This window comes from Octopus sinensis, linkage group LG13 (assembly GCF_006345805.1).
Source record: "Octopus sinensis linkage group LG13, ASM634580v1, whole genome shotgun sequence".
Classification (NCBI taxonomy): Eukaryota; Metazoa; Mollusca; class Cephalopoda; order Octopoda; family Octopodidae; genus Octopus; species Octopus sinensis.
Window position 1 is genome coordinate 59,146,567 of NC_043009.1, and position 7,209 is coordinate 59,153,775.

At 38.2% G+C, this 7,209-nt stretch overlaps 1 long non-coding RNA gene across 1 annotated transcript in view; it reads right to left on the bottom strand.

Moving 5' to 3' along the window:
• LOC118765830 overlaps positions 1-6,561 on the bottom strand; it is a 10,381-nt gene extending 3,820 nt beyond the window's left edge. The window contains exon 1 of the long non-coding RNA XR_005001714.1: positions 6,519-6,561. This is a non-coding gene — a long non-coding RNA (uncharacterized LOC118765830). The remainder of the gene's footprint in view (positions 1-6,518) is intronic.
• Positions 6,562-7,209: the final 648 nt, after the last annotated feature.

Consider the following 7,209-nt stretch of genomic DNA (forward strand, 5'->3'; position numbering starts at 1 on the left):
TAATATATATATATATATATATATATATATATAGATATATTATATATACATACATATAATTTAATCAATATGTATATTTAGCATTTACATACATCTATAAATATACATACCCACATTCGTATACATATTTATATATGTTGTGAGGGAGGGAGAGAGAGATAGAGAAAGAGAGAGGGAGAGAAAGAGCTAATGACGTAACTGTTTTGATACAGAGACACATGTGGATGTATATGCGCATATATATTTACTTTTGCGTATATATAAATATGTGAGGATGTGTATGCGTGCGTTTCTTGACTTTGTTTTGAAACCATCTGATGGTAGTATGTATTTTGATAGGGGGGAGAGGAGAGAGGAGAAGAAAATGAGAAGGCGGAGAAGGAAAATTAATAGAAGTTCGTAAATACGATAATAGCGGGAGGAAAAGAAGGAAAGTGACTCGAGTGATTGAGTGAATGAGTGAGTGAGTGACTGTGTGACTGAGTGACTGGGTAAGTGAGTGAGTGACTGGGTAAGTGAGTGAGTGAGTGAGTGACTGGGTGAGTGAGTGAGAGAGTGTGTGTGTTGTGTGTGTGTGTGAGTCAGTCAGTCAGTCACTTCGTTAGGGAGTGTGTTAGGGAGAAAGAGAAGGGGAGGAGGGAGAGAGAGCGGGGGGAGAGGGAGGGGAGTCAGAGAGAGGAGGGAGAGAGTGAAAGAGAGAGGTGGAAGGATGAAGAGAGGGAGGCAACGAGGGAAAGGGAGAGGGCGCAATGGAAGAAGGCTAAGAAACGTATGGTGGGACGAAGGGACGGGTGGATTGATGGAGTGTATGTGCATGAGTGGAGTTTTGATTGATTGATTGATTGATTGATTGATTGATTGAGTGAGTGAGTGACTGAGTCTTACAATCTCATACACGACTTCACATTTATTTCGTAGTTGGCGGAGTTTGCAAGAGTGTGTGTGTGTGTATGTGTGTGTGTGTGAATGCGTAACTGAGTGTGTTAGTGATTAACTGAGTGAGTGAGAAAGATATAGTGAAGTAATGTGTGAGATTCAGTTGGTGATAGGAAAAAATAGGGATGTTTTCATAGACAGAATATTTAATGCACCGAAGAAGAGAGATAAATAGCATAGACAGGATTTAGGTCAAATATGAAATTATTTATTTATAATATATAGTAATTTATGAACTATTGTAATGGATTATGCTAATGTCTTTCTTTTACGTGATGGTTAAGGAGTTGATTTTGGAAAATACAAGAAGTTAATCACATGAAATGAATATCGAAAGGTACTTTTTACTGCAAACACCGCAAACTTTTATGGAGGATATCACCGCCACATTGAAAAAAAATAGGCGTAGGAGTGGCTGTGTGGTAAGTAGCTTGCTTACGAACCACATGGTTCCGGGTTCACTTGGGCAAGTGTCTTCTACTATAGCCTCGGGCCGACCAAAGCCTTGTGAGTGGATTTGGTAGACGGAAACTGAAAGAAGCCCGTCGTATATATATATGTATATATATATATATATATATGTGTGTGTGTGTGTATGTGTGTATATGTTTGTGTTTGTTCCCCCCAAATCGCTTGACAACCGATGCTGGTGTGTTTACGTCCCCGTAACTTAGCGGTTCGGCAAAAGAGATCGATAGAATAAGTACTAGGCTTACAAAGAATAAGTCCTGGGGTCGATTTGATCGACTAAAAAGGCGGTGCTCCAGCTTGGCCACAGTGAAATGACTGAAACAAGTAAAAGTGTAAAGAGTACCCGTTACGTTAAATAAGCAGCCGGCTACATAACAAAAGGGAAACGAAAAAAGGTTTCGTTAGCAAATTCGATGAAATATTTCAGTACAGACAACGCCAGAGGGAAGCGTAGGAAATGATGCAGTGTGTAATACAGGAACAGATTAGAACATTCCGGCTTGGAATTGGACAAGAGCGAGTACAAACAACCAATCAGAGCAGGTCATTAAGGATTTTGGTCATATTCAAGCAAATCCCTTAAATGATGCCAAAGAGGGATTGGCATCGATGCTAAGCTCCGTGAGGGACTAACACTGACAACTGTGGATTAGCAGGAAAATTCAAGGCGTGATGTTATCAGAATAGTTTTGATTTTCCTGGTCCATTGAGTAAATCCAAGTGCTTCGTATACTGCTGTGAAAGATAAAGGGATTAGGAAAGTGAGCGAAGAAGATTTTATGAATGTGATATTGCGTGTAGCTATACTTCACACGAATTGGGCTGTAAAACTTCAATTATCTCCAACATCGCTGATAGAATCGTTGAGATGAGAAAATATTATACTGTTGGATTCTGAGGGATCAAATTTCCGTTCGTATCAATCTGTAGTTTTGATACAAAGGAAACTGAGTTGGAGAAACGTTGTTGAAATAGCGGAGACCAGCCTGGAAAGGAACGAGTTAACTGGATATAAACATGATACCCCAATTAGAGTGGTACAAATGCAAAGAAGAGGCATCTCTTCAGAATTACAAAAGAAAACTGGATATTGTAACGAGAGTAAATTTACCAAATTACAGAAGCAGATCCAGAAACAAAAATGATACAGTTAGGAATTTAATGTAGATGGGCCTCAAAAGAAGCCGCAGAGAGAAGAAATCTATCGGGGGTGTATGAAGAATAGAACCATCCAGTGTTCGATTCTTCGTGAGATCATACTGTAAGTTTTATTTCTGGCTAATATTAAATAATAGCCAGGATCGACATCCTCTAGTAATACACGGCCCGCATGTATTACTAGAGAATCTTCTGACAGCCTCCCTAACAAAATATGCATAGTGACACATCCAAGATTGAAAATTCGTGCTAATGCACAAGATTAACGACTCAGAATCAGTAAGTCAATAAGAATCCAGATTAGGCTGAATATAATGCTTTTGTATAGGCAAAAGGACAAGCTCCAGGTTTCTGAATAGTGTTTATCATTTCAAAGTACGAGTAGTGTTAAAGAAGGCGTTTTTACGGTCAAGCTTTATTGCAATGTTAAACTATGTTCTGATTTTCTCTTGTCTTGTCTTGAGACAGCATTCACCTGGGGTGGGTTGAGCTGGCTTAATTCATCCTCAATGCTGCATCACTCACAAACACCGACCAGGCCTGGCGATTTGAGGTTAAAGACCGCGTGATCTCCAACCACTCCTTATTCCAGCGGCGAACGCCGTAGACATGGGGGCCTAGGTTGGGTTCCAGATCAGCCTTGACTGTCATCAGCCAGGTTTTTCGTTGTCCAACACATCGCTTTCACCAACCCTGAAGGGGTGCTGGGGCAACTGCTTCTGATTTTCTGATAGAGTTTAACCTCAGAATATTAAATGCTCTGCGATTATATAGTTAACAGTTCCTTGGGAAGACAATTAAGAATTTGGTACAGAAAAAGAAGGCTTTAAAAAATAATTGAGGCACGAAGATGACAGTGTTCAATATTTCTGGTGAAAGAAAGTGTGTTCTTAGTAATATATGCAATATTCTGGCTAGCCAGAATGGACATGAGGAGAAAAACCAAAGAAGTAGAGGATCAACTGAAGAGAGATGCAAACAATGTCTCGTAATGGATAAAGCCAATATATGTAGACGTAAGACTAAAGCTGAGAGTTCAAATTCGCACTGATTATTAAAATGATAAATACCAGGCTACAAGGCGGCGAGCTGGCAGAACCGTTAGCACGCCGGGCGAAATGCTTTGCAGAATTTCGTCCGTCGCTGCGTTCTGAGTTCAAATTCCGCCGAGGTCGACTTTACCTTTCATCCTTTTGGGGTCGATAAACTAAGTACCAGTTACGCACTGGGGTCGATGTAATCGACTTAATCCGTCTGTCTGTCCTTATGTGTCTCCTCTGTGTTTAGCCTCTTGTGGGCAATAAAGAAATAGATAAATACCAGATGCTACTGGTTGTTAATGTAGTTGCATATACGGCTTGAGTAACAGTTTACAAAGCTGTTGGTTATAGAATCTTAGTATTCTTTGGTGCTTCCAAATCTGCCACTCAGCACTAAAGGTATAGATACTGCTGGGAGATATTTGAAACCGTTGTAGTCGCCATTCAACAGGTGTTAAAGAGTATTCCTCATTCCATTCTGGAATATAGAAAAAATGTGAGAAAATTTTTAGTTTTATTCCCTCTTTAACAATACTCTCTGAAGAACATAAGTTATAAACAGTAACATCATTAAATCCCCAGAGATTGCATAACAAACAAAAAATCTTACGATAGCGTTCAGACGGCTCTTATAGTATCAACAAACATAACAACTGTATCGAAATGGGGCTAAGGATTGGCATATGTGTGTGAGAGAAGAGAGAGAGTGTGTGTGTGTGCGCGTGTGTGCGTGCGTGTGAGTAAATGTGTGAGTGAGTTCGTGCGTGGTTGTGAATGTGTGCGTTTATTTATGTATGTGCGTGAGATTAGTCTTCCATTTGACAGTTAATAATGAATTGATGTAGTACTTATTACAATTATGACCTAGGCACAGGCTTTGCTTCCTACAAAAATATGCTGTCGATCGGACTACACATCAGCGACCACATTGCACGTCATTTTTTTTTATTGCCATCTTTTCTTTCATAAAGGTATTTTGAGTGGTTCCTTCAAATCTCTTGTCTACCACTTGATAACGGGAACGACGCCTCTTCTTATCTTGGAGCCTTTCAGCGAAACCCATCAGAACTTGCGCTTTCGGTTATTCCACGAACCCATCGTTCGCTCTATTCCTTCCAGGAATTAACTCGCTTCGTATGAACTCCAGCAGTTATGTCCGAAACTGCATCTTTTCGTGACTCTTTCTCCCTCTCACTTTCCCATTCTCTTTCTATCTATCTATATATCTATTTATCTATCTATCTATGTATCTATCTATATATATGTATATATACATATCTGTCTATCTATCTTTCTCTTTCTCTCTCTCTCCCTCTGTAATACATATATATATATATAAACATCTGTGGGTGTGTCCGTGTGTATGTGTGTGTTTACATGTATATGCATATATATATATATATATATATATATATATGCATATATATATATATATATATATATATATATATTACATGTATACACGTACATGCATGCATGTATATATATATATATATATATATATATATATACAGAGACATATACACACACGCACACACACATATATATATACATATACGTGTATTTGTATTAACGTACACATGCTCGCACGCTCATCTTGTAGAGACAGGCAATATATTAGACGAGGGGAAATTTGTACGACTCACATGTCATAAACAAACGTATCCATCCGAATTTTTTTTTTTTTTGCATTACACATCTTGTTTAAAAGAAAATTATGTAAATATTAACAAACCACATGTATGTAGTTTGTTTCTTTCAATGCTAATTTGTATTAAATTCAGTTACCACAAAGTACACACATATACCAAATGTTTTCAAAAATCTTGACTGATAATTGTCTTAACTATATTTTACGCGTTTAATACGGCAATAAAATACAGGAACATCTAAGAAATGTTTGCAAATTTGCATTTTAGTAACATAAAATTAGACTGCTAAAAATAAAACGGAAACTGAAAAATCAAAGAAATTTTTAATGTTATTTGTCTTAATAAACATTCGTTATGAATTTCTTTTTACTTTATTTTTAATTTAAATATGTCTTGTTGGGTAGAATTGATCATATATCATGAAAAAGCCACCCGACGTAGTCAGCATCGAAACGTTACAACTCGATTTACGCAACGGATTGCTTTCTAAAACATAAGTAATTATGAAAATAATTAATTAAAAAAACATAGCTTTACGCTATAAATAATTTATTGATTATTGGTTCTAAACATCTATTATACAATTAATGATCTCATTTGATGATCTTAGCACAAAGGGAATGGATGGGGACGCGGTGGGAAGACGGAGTGTCTGACATTCATAACCTAGCCAGATATTTTGATGTTTACTTTCCTCCATCCCCAACCAAACAAAAAAAATATTGACCCGGGGTAATTTAGAACGAGGTCTCTTGCCAGAAATTTTTGTTCTCCTTCCCATTCATTAGTTAAGTTCAAGTAACGTGGTAGAAAATACCCTGCCAAAATATCCTGGTACTATTTCCCAAATAATTTAGTTGACTTAGAATAATATACAATGAATAAACTTGCCAGAAATTGTAGCGAACTATTCCTAGCAATTATTTAATTTAATTTGCCAGAAATCTTAGTGTAATGCGTTCTACTAAAAACGCAAGGCCTGAAAAATTGAGAGTGGGGTCTAGTCGATTACATCGTCTCCAGAGCTCACTTCTTATGTATTTTATAAACTCCGAAATGATGGAAGACAAACTCGACCTCAGAGGCATTTCAAATCGAAGCATAAAAACGGATGAAGTACCTATTTCTTTACTACACACAAGGGACTAAAAACAGAGAAGACAAACAAGGACAGACAAATGGATTAAGTCGATTATATCGACCTCAGTGCGTAACTGGTACTTAATTTATCGACCCCGAAAGGATGAGAGGCAAAGTCGACCTCGGCGGAATTTGAACTCAGAACGTAGCGGCAGACGAAATACCGCTAAGCATTTCGCCCGGCGTGCTAACGTTTCTGCCAGCTCACCGGATGAAGTACCGCTAAGCAATTTATCCGGCGTGCTTTCAATTCTTCTGGCTCTCCCTCCATATACTTAACAATATAATCTTTTCCACTATATGTACAAAGAGTGAAATTATGGAGGTGGGTGTTCTAGTTGATTACATCGATCCCAATGTACAACTGGAACTTTTTCGACGTGGAATGATGGAAAGCAAAGTCGACATCGACTTAATTTGAACTCAGAATATAAAGTCGGATGAAATACTGCTGAGTGTTTTGCCCGGCGTGCTAACGCTTCAGCCAGCTCGTGGCTCTTACACTGTACAGTGTAACGATACAGAAAATGTCTTCCCAAACACTCTGCAGGCTGCAGCATCATCGAAGCGTGTGAAACTGTTGAAGTATTTCGAGGCTGCATTCAAGAATGATGTGAACCAAGCAGCTAGATAACATGCTAGAATTTAGGTGTGGGTACATTAATACGGTTGTTTCAGGATTCGATCCTGAAACAGGAGAGGTTAGCGAAAAGGCTTGGTTTCTTTGCCTATCCTCACGTATGGTCATGAATGTTCTACAATTACCGAATGAGTACGATTGCGAGTAAAAGCGGCCGAAATAGGGTTCCTCC